General features: G+C 40.9%; 1 pseudogene; it reads left to right on the top strand.

Moving 5' to 3' along the window:
* The first annotated feature begins 10748 nt into the window (after window positions 1-10748).
* On the top strand, window positions 10749-15306 carry LOC136454761 (uncharacterized; annotated as a pseudogene).
* Window positions 15307-15619: the final 313 nt, after the last annotated feature.

Genomic DNA, 15619 nt, shown 5'->3' with positions numbered 1-15619 from the left:
CATCCAATACTAATACCCAAAGCATCACAATAAACGTCAAATGGCTTCTCGATATCTAGCTGTGCTAACACTGGTGCAGTGGTTAACAATCTCTTCAAAGTCTGGAAAGCTTCTTCACATTCAGGTGACCGTGGTGGTCACGACGGTGCGGCTACGCTACACCAATGAAACCAGGCTAGTAGCGGTTAAATAAAAGGCCCAGGAAGCATCAGGAGCTCACCCCAAACATGCTCGAGCAGAAAAATGGACTGGAGGAGCAATGGAGAAGCTCGTCGTCGGTCACAGCAATCACGACGGTGCGAACAACATTGGCGACGGTGCTCCAGTGGACAAAATGGTCAAGCAACAAGGCACAAAGCATCATGACAACATGGAGAAGATGGAGCAACACTTCGCAAGGGCAGAGGCTAACCGTAGAGCTACGGCCATGGTGAAGCGGGATCATCGGTGACGCTGATGGCCATGAGGAAGAAAAGCAACGAGCAACGCTTCCCGGCGAAGTCAAGCTACAAGGGTGTTTCGGCTAGGTTCGCAACTCATAGGCAGAGCTGAGATAGGCTTTGCCAAGGCTGGTATGCGCTATGGCGATGGTGCGAGCTCACCGGAGTAGCACGGTGGTGACGGGAAAAGCAGAGGAGAAGAAAAGAGAAGAACGACGACGTCGCGAGCTTTATAGCGTGGCCAGGAAGCAAGGAGAAGCCATGCAGCAGCCTTCTCACACCAGCGCGATGCCGAAGATGGCCACAGGCATGAATGGATGCCGTTGGAAGGTCGTCGACAGTGAGGTGTCGTCTGCAGGTACTATTCACCGAAATTACAAAATTGCCACTCGCCTAATTTCCCAAATTACTCCCAAATTTATATAAATTACAAAATTGCACTTGCCTAATTTCCCAAATTACGCCCAAATTTATATAGTAACTCAAAAATCTCCAAAAATAAAAGTTGTTCCAAATTCAAAGTTCTACAACTTTGCTTTAATAACCATACCTAAATTATGTCTACATTTTGAAATGCAAGTTTAAAATCAAAAGGGGACACTTTAAGTACATTTCACCGTTTCAAATTACTTCAAAATTTATATAACAACTTTGAAAACTCCAAAAACAAACTTTGCACAACTTGACAAGCTCTACACTTTTGATTTTAGGCTCAACCCCAAAATGTGCTTAGATTTTGAATTAGGTTTTCAGGGTAGAATTTAAATACTAAAAATCAGGGTTTTCGGAAATTCCAAAGCAATACAAAGATTTTGAACTTGATTCAAACCATACAAGTCAACACATATAACATAAAGGTAAACTTGTTTTAATGTATGCATATCAAAATTTTCACTAACACTAAAATGAGGTGCAATACATATGATGACATGGCAAGTTTTATTATTTAAACACCCGAGGTGTTACACGCACCAACGCTGTTCTCGCCACATCACCGCACCTCCGTTCCTTGGCCTCAACAAGCGGGGACTAGCACACATCATCGTTGGGGGCAGCACTGATGCCAGCACCGGCATCATGCTTCGACGTTGAGCCGCCTGGACATCGTCAGTGAGCAGGAACTGAGGAATCACCATGCCGTCGAAGCCGTTATGAAACCAAGTAGCTACTCTCCCTACATCGAGCGCCCTCTACCTGCGTCGTGGCCCACGGTGAGCCATCAATCCTCCCCAATTGTCTTAGTTCGTAACTCGATTGCATTACTAATGGTCTAAGACAAAGTGAATTGACATTACATGTGCTATACATAGCTGAATGTCTTAGTTTGTAACTCGGTTCCAAAGATTATCATGCGTACATGTGCACACCCATGTCCTTATCTAGAGGTTCACTTCATATTTACACTTCTGAAACCTTAGAAGTTTCCTTTTCCTAAAACATTCAGATTTTTCTAGTTTCATTTAGTCAAGCAACTTTAAGATTTGGATACTAAAATGACTTAATTGGAGGAAACAAAAGTTGTAACAGAAACCTAAACTCTGACAGGCTCAAACTCTGTTTTTGTTGCTTTGTCTTTGTTGAAACCTGGTGCTATACAGAGTAGAATGTATGAAGTGAGTGCAAGTTCTTGTGTTGTGAAACTTTCAAATCCTTGAAATAAATATCCTCCAAAATTATACTCCACATGCTAAATGATTTATGTGAAAATGCAATTTTCTGCATTTTACCAAACAATTTCAGGGGATACTTGTAATGTATCCAATTTTGAAAAGAGATCCATCTCATAATACGAATGTTGATGATGTAGACAAGGCCTGATCTTTCGATAGGTATGATAGCGTCGATTGGTGGAGACTCGAGGTTCATGATCTAGGCTTCGAACCAAGACTGATTCAGACCCTCGCAACCATTACACCACTGCTCTATTGGTTATCAACCACGCGAATGCGATTGACCTCGCCGAGAAGGCTTTTCTACAAATGAATCAAGAACACAAACAAGAACAGGATGAACACAATCTGAAATTGCAAATAAATATGAGGCTTATAATAATGAGAAGGAGTTCAAGTCTTTATTCTAAAGGACTAATCACCACAGGCGAACAAGATCAAGAATTGGGGCCCTGGTTCACAGCAAGCGGCCTTGGCGGCACAGTTGCAGCAAAACGACATCTGTTTCATGAGGAAATCAAGAACTAAACAAAACCCAATCCCTAAGGAGAGCGATGGTTACTAATTATAGAGCCTCGAACATCACCCCCATGGACACACCCCCTAATGGGCTCTAAGATGATACATGGCCCAACGGACCAAAAGACGGTGTCGTAGCACCCTGGCAGATTCTGGACGCTGATTTGTTTTGATGATTCCTATTGATTCCGAAGGGCTTTTGACATGAGACCACTTGCATTGGCTTTCTTATCTAATTAGATTTCCATCCATATGTGGATCATAAAAAATAGAGCCCGGACACACCCGTGTGACCAGTTTTATGATAGACTGGTCCTGGAACCTGAGATGGGTTCAAACTTGATTTGGGCCTCCACCTTAGTGACTCGAACCGGATGAGCTTCGGGCCTCCTTCTCGGTTAGGACACCCTTGCTGATCTCCTCATCCTCTATCTCCAAGCATGGTCATATGCATGGAGCTCATGTCCTTATCATCCTATCTTTCTTGATGAAAAGTCATCCTCGGTGTCGATTTTGCTTGAAGTCGATCCTGCATAACATGAGGACAAACGAGGTTTCTAAAATAATGGGAATGGACAATGTTGTGAGAAAGAATATGACCACATGTCCAGGTTTGTAGCATGTCTTGTCCTGTAGACATATAGTCTGCTCGATTGAAATACACACGATCTTTACCAATACTATCATGCAAAAGATTAGTGCTAACAAGAAACATATGCTCCCTTTCTTTGGATTTCACTTGTGTTCGAAAAGCAAAACTAGAGAAATATGGCATAACAACAGTGATGATTTTACTATCCTCTAGTTGATCATTATTTTGCACAACAAAAGGAGAATTCGGATTTGTACAAATGTAAACTCGTTGTATTAAATATTGTCCTTGGTTGTTATATTTGTCAAAAATATGATATGTATGTCTAGAGAACCATGGCAAATTAGCATATGCATAAAGTTTCTCCTCTAAAGAACTAAGATTACACGGAACATCAAATTCAATGTAACCCAAAGTATTTAAAGAAGACAACAATTTCAGCTCATCAACTTCACTAGCATTATGAATAACAAGTCTATTTTTAGCACAAGTGTTCGATTTCAGCACACATACAGCATGTTCATTCTTCAATGATTGCATGGGTATAACATAAATATCATCATGCAAGTCATCTTCATCACAAGGAACATCAAGTAAATCATCTTGTGACAAAGGTAAATCAAGCGAAGACTCCACTAAAATTTGCTCTATCATAGCATGATTGGTGAAAAAATTTAGCACATCAAGAGAACTCTCACCTTCCATGAGTTTAGCATCATGGGCATTATCTTTGCTCTCATGTTCAGTAGGAGTAATAGTTGATGGTTCTAAATTTTCACATGAGGACTGTGAGCATCTCATTTTCTGTCTTGTCATCCTCGCTCTTTTGTTCATTGTCCTGCAAAAGGTTAGGCATAGCAGGAGAAATAACAAGAGATTGATCTAGTTGATGCATCTCATCATTTGAATTAGTTAAAAGAGATGGATTAACAAAATTTTCTCTCATAAGATCTTTCATATCATTCCATGTTTGAGGTTTATCTAAAAACTTAAAGACTCCCACCAAGTTGATGTAGATTGTATCAAAACACCAGTTACATTTTTAATTTTCCTCCATTCGCACATATAACTTTATGCAAAAATATTATCTATTTTAGTTTCCCACTCAATGTACTCATCAGCACTAATCCCATCATAAGTCGGCATGGAAGAAAGAATAGATTGACCTACAGGAGGAGGTGTAGCAACAATAGTGCGTGGCTCATACATCATTGATGTCTCATATCGGTACGTGTTGTAACCTATCATTGTTAGCATCAAACAAGAAAACACACAAGTATGTATTTTCCTATCAGCTACTATAGGATGTGGTCAAGGAGTAAAGTCACACACTCTCAAGCGTCTTACCACGGTCTTATAAGTATTCTTACTAAAGCAACAGGCGGTGCAATTGGTCGGTGATTGTGACACCATTGTAGCTTGAGTGTAACAGTTACAAGGCAAACCTATACTTGGTTAGAAGAAAGTGGAGCTTAGACAGACAATATAGTAGCAAGGAATAGCAATATTCGCAACTGAATAGCAAAGCTGAATAAGTATCTCGGGTATTTGTCTTAGTTACTGGCCTATTCACGTTCAAGTACCTGGTGTATCAAGTGATGTGAACAACATGAATATGATTAGGAACTAAGGCGAAAATCAGCACATGCAAACACAGCTCAAATGGCGCTCTCTATGTGCTCATCTAGACATTATTCCACTTTTGCCCCTCTTTTTTTCTCTATTTTTGGGCTATCGTTATTTTTTGGGATTCTTTGACTTTTTCTTTTTATTTTTTTGATATTTTTTCTTCACTTAGGAGCACAAAAGAAGTAACCACAAAAAATATGAGCTTAAACAAGTGAAAGGCGTGGCCTGTGGAAAATTCAGAAGACGTGCTCAAAATTGACAAAAAACTTGTGACCACGAAAAGAGGATCTTGTGACCAGTTTTTGGCCAAAATAAAATTTTCTAAACCCAGCAAAGCAGGGGATGAATGGATCCAAAAAAATTTCTAATCAATTTTGATATATGGAACATCGACATCTAAGTTCGTATGCAAAATCTAGACCAGTTTTGAGAACTGACTCCGAATTAGAGGACAAAACGGGAACAATGCAGGGCGGCTACGGATAGATGCAAATAGTAAAGATAAGTGTAACAAATTAGATGATGTGGACTAGGGTTTGATGGAAACAAAGGAAACACAGCAAGACATGAAGGTGTTCATGGATTATGATGAACAACAAAGGAAAAGACATAAACTAGACTAAAAACGATATATAACCAGCAACCAGAACTTGTCTTAGGACACAAACTCAACAACGTGAAACAGAGATGAAATTGCATGACACAACGAGGCTATAGGACAGGGAATATGTGGTGGTGTATATTTTTTTGGCTTTTTGTGGACTATAGGTAAAACAAAAACAGTAACAATCTAAAGGGAAAAATAAAAGTATACCTAATGGACAACAAGGTCTCTAATACCACTTAATGTAGACAAGACCCGATCTTCCGATAGGTACGATAGCATCGATTGGTGGAGACTCGACGTTTACAATATAGGCTTTGAACCAAGACTAATTTGGACCCTCGCAACCATTACACCACTGCTTCGTTGGTTATCAACCATGCGAATGCGATTGACCTCACCGAAAAGACTTTCCTACAAGCGAATCGAGAACACAAGCAAGAATGGGATGAATGCAATCTAAAATTGCAAATAAATATGAGGCTTATGACAATGAGAAGGAGTTCAAGTCTTTATTTGAAAGGACTAATCACCACAGGCGAACAAGATCAAGAACTGGGGCCTTGGTTCATAGCAAGCGGCCTTGGCGGCACAGTTGCAGTAAAACGACATCTGTTTCACGAGGAAATCAAGAACTAAACAGAACCCAAACTCTAAGGAGAGCAACGACTACTAATTATAGAGCCCTGAATGTCACCCCTCCTGGACGCACCCCCTAATGGGCTCTAAGATGATACACGGCCCAACGGATCAAAAGACGGTGTCGTAGCACCCTGACAGATTCTGGACGTTGATTTGTTTTAATGATTTCCATTGATTCCAAAGGGCTTTTGACATGAGACCACTTGCATCGGCTTCCTTATCTAATTAGCTTTCCATCCATATATGGATCGTCGAAAACGGATCCTGAACGCGCCCGTGTGACTAGTTTTATGACAGACTGGTCCTGGAACCCAAGATGGGCTCAAACTTGATTTGGGCCTCCGCCTTGGTGACTCGAACAGGATGAGCTTCGGGCCTCCTTCTCGGTTAGGACACCCTCGCTGATTTCCTCAGTCCTCTATCTCCAAGCATGGTCATATGCATGGAGCTCATGTCCTTATCAGTTGAATATTAATGCTAAAAAATATATTGCACACTATAGGGAATATACTAATCCTCATCCTATTTAGATATCAATTTTCAAGTTCCATGGTAACTACCCCTCCGAAGTATCTGAAGGTGTGTGAATGCTAATATCTTCATCCCAAATGGCTCAAATTCCATGAGCTTAGAGAGAAAAAGAAATTTCCTATGTACTCTGATCTTATCATTTCTCTAAATCCATTATCTAGATAATTGTAACATGTAATTTACACTTCTTCATGGGCCGTTTTGGGGCCAAATGCAATACAAATTCAGGTGGGGAATCCCCCCCTCCGTTGACTGTCAAAAAAATATCTTCATCCCAATTTTTATTATGCAATGGATGAAATTTTACTCAAAAACATCAGGCGAGATCAGCTACTAATTCATGTTAGTTGCTTTTATGGACCCGTAAGTAAGGCAATAGCATGACTGAGTAAGATCACAAAATTTGTAGAAGGTCATCTCACTACATTATGATCATTGGAGATTTTAAACTTTGCAACTATTTAAAACCGTAAGGTTAATCTTGCATGTACCATTTAATTTGCAAACGTATCATGACCGTGCTTTAGCTCTTTTTTCTCCAATTCACAGGTGCCTGACTTTTCCTAGCTACTCGCTGTCGTGCTGTACAATTGAAACTAGACTCTTGATTCTTTGGGGTTTTTTTTTCTGCCTCTATTTTCTCCTCTTTTATGTTGCTGTAGACAAAAAGTCCGTGTGGAAGATGTTTGAACTTAAGCTCTTATATATTAGAATCCAACCACTCAACAAATAGGAGATTCTGGTAGTGGTAGGAGTCTTTCAGGTGACCTTTTTTTTACAGAGAGTCTTTCAGGTTTCAGGCTGCATAGTCATGTAAGATCCATTTGTCTGAGATTGTGTTAGTATAGTATAGATAACGACACATTCTGATCATGCTAAATCTTGGAGTATGAATCTGATGACACTGTCATGATTATCAATTTGGAATCAACCTCAGTGTATGTTCTGTGTGTATACATGTCCATGTGGTATTGAATCACTAACTGAATGTCTTCATTACAAGAATTGCTTTACCCTGTGCATTGGCTGGTACATCAATTAACCAGTTTTATGAATACAAAATCTGCTTTGTTTGAAGGTAGGATCCACCATAGGCAACCACGTCCCACTTATCGACCCTTATTGCGTATTAATCATCTGAAGCAAAAACTAAAGCACGGTCTACCCAACACCAAGTAGACAAGTATATGAACTACTATCAGCATTACAATGTTGTCTTTCTGCTAATTGTTCAGCCTAAAGATATTCGCTCTTCGATTTCTTATATGAAGTCATCCTCCTATGAGGAATAATCCTTTTCTTTATCTACAAGTTTACTTCATATTTACACTTCTGAATAATTCAGAATTTGCTGTTTTCATTCAGTCAAGGAACTTTAGGGAGTTTTATTTTGAGGACATGCTATTTGACTCAATCATGACGTAGACACTTTGCTTTCATTTGCTTTGTATCCTGGTTATTCCTTCTGCATTTTGTACTGTCAGTGGCAAAAACAATCTAAAGCCAAAAAACTTCATGAATGTTGTACTGTGCATATCTACACTAAGACATGTCTACGCTTTTCTTATTTAGGCACACCCAGTACTCTACTATTGTTTGTTTCGAGTCGTGAGTTATCATTTGGATGAATTACATGATGTGCTCCTTATTACGTCATATGTATCTCTTTGAATTTTTGGAGTGTGCACATGATTGCAAACTTAAATACAATGCTTGGTGTGATTTGGCACTTGGCTATATCACCCAAAATCCAGTAGAATAAAGGTACCTATCAAATTTGAACCACTAGATGTTGCATATGATGGCTTAGAGGGGAATGAAGCTTATGTAGTACTGGATGGGAGTGTTTGCTGAAATTCCCCTTAATTTCGCATTAGAAAGGATTAGACAAGTGGACATGAACAAAGAAAAATCATGCACGCTGATAGGAAAACATGTTTGTCTTATGGCATGATAAATTGGTCATGGATTTCCTCTCGTGGCCATGTTTTGTGACTGCTTGATTCATCCACAATGTTCATATGTCACACGAATTCTTGATAGTACAGCGTACATGAATTTAACTGGTTCCACAAGCTAAAACTGGGCATTCGTGATTTTAGTGATCCAAACCATCATATACGGTGAAAAACCAATTTATTCCTTGCTTTCTATTGATCTTCCAAGAAAGCCTAGGCACATGTTCTCTGTAGGCACACACTTATGTCACTATGCACTCCAATGACTTACTCTAGATGTTTCTAAAGCCTATTAGTAACCTATGTGGCTGCATGTGTTTGTGTGTGAAGTCAAACCATATTTCAATTTGTCACTATTGTATACTTTATCTCAAGAACTGATATCAAACCATGCTGCAACTCATTCGAATCGGACACCTAAGGTACACAACATCAACCGATCATTATTGTGACTCTAAAGGTGATCTCTAGTTTCAAATTCAAAATCACATATATCTTATCCCCTAATTTAATTACTTTTTGAGAAACAAATGGATTTGGAAATATTGGCTTCACACCAAGTGCATGAGAAAATGCCTTGACAAAATTTGGAAATTTTGGTTTCACACCAAGTGCATGAGAAAATGCGATGATGGAACATATGAACTTCAAGCCTTAACTGATTCATAGAACTGAGAAGTAGACTTTCTTACGTATTTAATTTTAAAGGGATTCACAGGAACACATTGTACTATTTGTTGATTTTGGCACCCCTTATGGGTTGTTAGGAAGGGCGGGCCTGGTGCAGTGGTAGAGTCTTACTGCCTGTGACCGGAAGGTCCCGGGTTCGAGTCACGGTCTCCTCGCATTGCACAGGCGAGGGTAAGGCTTGCCACTGACACCCTTTCCTTAGACCCCGTACAGAGCGGGAGCTCTCTGCTCTAGGTACGCCCTTTTTATGGGTTGTTAGGAACTTGTGGCAGCGTCACTTAGCTTTTACAGCTGCAACTTAGTTCCAGATAGAAGGGCGGGCCTGGTGCAAGCGGTAGAGTCTTACTGCCTGTGATCGGAAGGTCCCAGGTTCGAGTCGCGGTCTCCTCGTATTGCACAGGCGAGAGTAAGGCTTACCACTAACACCCTTCCCCAGACCCCGCATAGAGCGGGAGTTCTCTGCACTAGGTACGCCCTTTTTTTAACTTGGTTCCAGATATTTCGATAATGATTTTTCGGCTGCTACCTTACTGAACTCAGGTTCTGCCATTGGACCAGGTGCGCTAAAAGCAGGGCGGGGGTCCTAATCTACCATCATCGACGCCGTTGCCACTCCTAGGTTAGCTAAACCATCCATACACGTTTTGTCAACTTTACTTTCCTACTGCATAGGAGGAGTTTAAATTTTGCAGCATATAAATAGCAGTCATGTCTGGCCTTCTCATACTCAGCTTCCTCCATGGTATGGACATAAAGTGACTTATGCTATTCTAAATTTCTGATCATGCGACTACTACTGCGGCTGTGCATTGGTTGATTCCATCCATCATCACAAAAATAGTGTATGACTGCATTTGTAATTTTGGATTGGACCAGTGTTTTAATATATGTGTTTTTTCTTATTCCTAAGCAAAAACACATATAGTAAAACACTGGTCCAATCCAAAATTAAGGTCCTCTCTGATTTGCATAGTTGCAGAAGCTCTGAATTTTCAGCATTAGTTACTTATGGAGGGAGAGGTCATGCTGCTTAAGTATGTAGTATTCAGAAGTATGTTCAATTGCATTTGTAAACTATTTAGCTATCTCCTTCTTACCTATCTGGTTGGAGGCACAATATATCTGCATGCATATTGCTTTAGGGGTTTTAGTATCTGAGACTCATGCATTTTTCTAAAATAATGTGACTGTGATATGATTCATGTTCAGTTGATAAGGAAATCTATAGAATCAGTGTTTTGCTAGACTCCACCTAAATGTCTACAAATTTGCATTTCCATCTCTTGGCCATTTCTCCTCCTTATGGGAAATTATGAACTCCTTTACGAAAACAAGCTGCAGTTTGCAACACCAATCAAAACTGCATTTTACTGTTTGCAAACTCACAGGCATCTAAACTAATTTAGCTATTGCTTCCGTGTCTTTATTTTCTAATTCAGTTATTGACTAATTCAGCTATTGTGGATAGTGACAATGGAAAATAGTGCCTCTCTTGCACCATTGGGTGACAAGACTAACACTACTAATGGAGGTAACCAAAATAAATAGGCAATTATTATATTCAATTCAATGTATTGTTTATATTATATAAATGATAATCAATAGTATATGGATGTAACACTACATGAAGCGATGTTGAACAGCGCAGGAGAGAAAGAGGCAAGGCTCAATGGCACACAATGTCTCAAGAGAAAAGGGACGAAAAAATAAAAAACATCGAGAAGCATATAAAACAAAAAGGGAGCAACAACTACGTATCGAAACTACCAATGGTTGTATAGTAGAAATGTTGGTGAATAATGATATAGATATTACTATTGATGTTACTCATATGTGCTGTCTCACAATTGGTAGATGGTCGGGATGCATCAAACAAGGAAAATATGGATCCTACTAAAACAGATGATTGGTTGCATAGGAATGATTCACTCCATGCAATTAATATTGATGATATATCCAATTGGTTATCAGGTAATTCAATTGTTGTTAATATGGCATCAATGCCTATATTTTTATGTTGGCGAATCTATCAATAGCTTTATATGTAGCGAGAGAATCGTTGAAGGATAACTGATGTGTTCTAGTTGTCTTTCTACTATTTTAACTCAAACACAACTATGTAGGTGATGAAGATGAAGTAATTACTGCTCACAGCATAGTTAATCAAGAAATACAGCCACAAAGCACTGATGCTTCACGTAAGAGACAGTTAACAAATGAGCAAGTCATGGCTGATCGTGCAAGGAAGAGGATGACATATGCAAACATGACACCTGAGCAACGGGATCAAAGGCGCAGACGATAGAGGCTTTACAATAAAACTCCATCTTGTAAAGAGGCAATGAAAGATACTACAAACCGCTCTAGGGAGGTGAAGAAACACACCTTAAACAGTGAGTCAATCGCAATGGAGAATCCACTCTTTAATCCAAAGATTGTGTGGCCCACTGCAAACTCATTTGGGCCTCATGGATCCACAGTAAGCCCCAGCGACTGTGTTATCCTAGAATCCAGTGCAACACCTATTTGCTTCCCATAATCTACTGAGGAGATAAATGATGATGCCTGGTCATATGACACAGACAAAATGTTCCATCTAGACAAAGACATGCATTGTTAGCCTGCCGTAACACTATGTTTGAGCGTCGCATCGGTCGGAACACAGGACTGGCTAACAATGATGATGCATGCATGATTAGTGTAACACCCAAAATTCTACTACAAATTAGCAATTTATTCTTAACCTCTATTACATTTTCTAGGTATTTTTAACTTAGGCCAAATAATAAATATTGGATAAATAAAATAAACTATAAGGTTTAGAAACTTGTTTGTTGCATTCATGCTGAAGCATATTGGTTTTTGGATGAGTGTAGGGTTAGATGATTTGAAGTTGAATTCAAATCCCATTTGAATTTGGCTTAGAATTGAAAATAGAGAAAATGGAATTGGAAAAAAATTTGGTTTTGGAAAAAAACTCATCTTCTTCCATTTTGGCCCAACTCCAGGAATCGGCCTAGTCCCCATTTTTCTTTTCTTCCTGCGCTGGCCCACTAGCAGCCCAGCAGCGCCCTTCCTTCCTCTTTTCTTTTTCCCGACGCCTGGCCTGTTTGCACAAGCCCACTCGGTAGCCTACCCCGCACTAGCCCACAACGGCACCGCACGCGGCCCAGCCTGTCGCACCGGCCTCCTCCCACGCGCACACGCACGCTAGCACATGGCCTAGCCTAGCACCATGGCCCGCAATGCTACACTTGCCACTCTCTTTCTTCTCTCCCTCACTGCCCTGCAGGACCCACCCATCAGCACCGACCCTTCCTTCTTCCTCGCGTTGTTTTAGCGTCGCCCACAGAAGGAAAGCGACCTCTTCCACCTGAATCCGCCTGCTTCCCTTCCTTATTTCTCCCACCATTTGGCCTATAAAACCCTGAGCTGAGCCCCGCCTCATCTCCCATCCTTTGCTCGCAGCTAGGAACAACCACCATCGTAGCTCTCCCTCTCCCACGCCTCGAAGCTCGATGCCGACGCCACCCGGAGTTTCACCGCGACCTCCCACGCTCGTAGGTACCTCCCTCTCATCGATTTGGTCATGAATTCCTCGATTGAGCCTCACCCACATGCTCTCTCTCTCTCTCTCTCCAGAGGTCCACTGCCATTGACCAAGCCTTTGGAGCCTGTCCCGAACGCCGAGAACACCTTCATAGAACTCACGGTGAGCTCCTGACCATCCCTGTGCTTTTCATTTGCGATTTTGTGCTCTAGAATGCCATACCGGTGATCTCCAGTCATGTGGTCATGGCGCCGCCGTGGGAGCCGTCATCGCTGATGATCCCCTGTCCCATCGTAATCAGCGCTATTGGATCTTGAATGTGCGATCCTGATTTCGTACCCCTTCGCTGTTAAGTGGCCGGTCCACATCAAGCCATGGACCCGGTCCACCCAGCCACGTCAACGCGCGCCCACACGTGCGTGGTGCACCGCACCAATCCCTAGTTTCCATGTGGCCACCCAGTCAATAGCCAGGACCAAACTGCTGACAGCGCGCACATTTTTTTCAGAAAGGCCCCTCGGTTTTCTTAGAATCAACCCGCAGTCCATTCTAATTCAAAATAATTATTTTTCAGTCCTGTATTTATTCAATCTAGACCTTGTACTTTATAGATTTAATGCCCGTAGTCTTGTAACCATGAGTATTTATATTTTTAATTGTTTTAATTCAAAAATAGGTTCAGTTTATTTACATAAATGCCATTACATCTTATTTCATGCATAACTTTCACGTTTTAAGTCCGATTTGAGTGATTCTTTCGCTCACGTGTTCGTAGCAATGCGTAGAATGGATTTGTAAGCTTTTCAACGTATGTTTTCATTGTTTGGTGTACTATTCTAATGAAAGTCTATCTTGTATGCATGTAATGATTAGTATGATGCTTGATTGATGATTGGATCACGATTAGAGGGTGAGCCATTTGAGGTGACTAAGGACCCCCAGTAGGATCAGCAGTACACCTAGGATGACTTTGAGGAAGGCAAGTGTACCAAAGGCCCCTTGTTACCTATGAACTATTACCACTTACATTCATGCATGTGTTTAAATTGAAATGCCTTTAAGGACTTTACCTAGATGATTACTTGTACCACATATCCTTGATACCTAGGATTATTGGGTAGGCATTTTGGATAGATGCTACAACGCTTAACATAAAATAATTATTAAATATGATTAAAGGCTATATGCAATGTGATAAAATGGAGCTTTTTAGCAATAGATAGGGGGCTGGAGTACGGGGTTGAGTACTCTAGTGCCTCTCCATAAGGACTTAATCTTGAAGCGATAACCCAGGAGGGACCATACAACCCCGAGTGTCACATGGCTTTGACTGTAAACTGTTAACTAGATTGTACTAGCTCATCTGTAGTTCTAGTAAGGGGTAAGAGGGTATCTTTCCTTTTTCTGTTAGGGTATGCACCGTGCTGTGATGCCCACATGTGCCATTCCTTTGTAGCTACGATCTATTAGTGCAACTAGCTATGGGTTTCATAGTGAAACTCTGCCACACTTCCTAGGAAGAGGTGTAGTGGGTCTCGCGAACCCTGGCATTGGGAATCATGGCTCAGTGGGTAAAGTTGTACAATTTCTGCAGAAATAATGAACCTGTTATAACAGCCGTGCTCACGGATATGAGCGGTCTGGATCCTTCAAGATTAGTGGTTACTATGGATGATGGATGATTGGGAATTGAGATAAACATGACTATACTTTGATGTCACTTGAGAATTGGGACTGTTCATTAAAGTAGTGATTCAGGATGTTAAAATTTGATTAACTAAAATTGCGAACCGTAGTCAAACAGTGTCAAGCCTTTTTGAGCCTCATAGATCCCTTTGATATACTTGCTAAGCAAGGTGAGCTTACACTTGCTTTACATCCAATGAAAATCCCGAATGGGTAACAGATAATGGATATGAAGAGTTTCCGGAGGATGTCCAGGACTACTAGGGAGACGTTCACCAGTTGGAGTCCCTATGGCAGTTGGGCTAGTTTTTCCACTGTGATTGTAATAATAATATTACCTTTGAGCAAACTTTGTATTTACTTTATGATGAGATATGCGATGTAATAAGTACTTTACTTTGATACTATTGCAATTTGTGATATATGTGTGTGTTTGGACATCCTGGGCGCACATATATGAGTACTTGGTTTTGCTATGCAAAATTGGGTGCGACAAATTGGTATCAGAGCTATAACTGACTGTAGGACGAACAACCTAGTTAGAAATGGATGTTTCTAGGATCACATTATCTTTATTTTACTACCTTTAATTTGCTATAAAATTTTTTCTTATATCCTATTCTTTATCTGTTGCCAAAAATTATTTTGTTCTAATACTTGACCTTTTCATTCTTGTAGATGGCCCATACCAAGCAGACCCTGCGCAAGAGGACCATCCTGATGCCCACCAGGAGGACCAGGTTCACTTTGGGCAAGCATGTCCCGACACATCTGGTGGAAGCTCTGAGGAACTAGGAGGAGGAACTACCCATGGAGATGCCCATGGGGGAACCTCTGGAGGACTTGCTGGAGGATCCAATGGACGAAGAAACAGAAGAAGGACCCATGTTCGAGGAGCCCATTGAGATAGAGGAGTCTGAGGAGGATCCTGTGGAGGAGCATGAACAAGGTGGCCAGGAGGGAGCTAGTGACCCCGACGATGGAGATGACTCTGATGATTCTGATGCTGATGGAGGTGATGGCAGTGGAGATGGTGGAGACAGTGGAGATGGTGGTGATGATGGAGGAGATGGTGGAAATGGGGGTGATGACAGTGATGATGATCACA

Source organism: Miscanthus floridulus, chromosome 5 (assembly GCF_019320115.1).
Source record: "Miscanthus floridulus cultivar M001 chromosome 5, ASM1932011v1, whole genome shotgun sequence".
Lineage (NCBI taxonomy): Eukaryota > Viridiplantae > Streptophyta > Magnoliopsida > Poales > Poaceae > Miscanthus > Miscanthus floridulus.
This window is presented reverse-complemented; position numbering and strand designations above follow the sequence as displayed.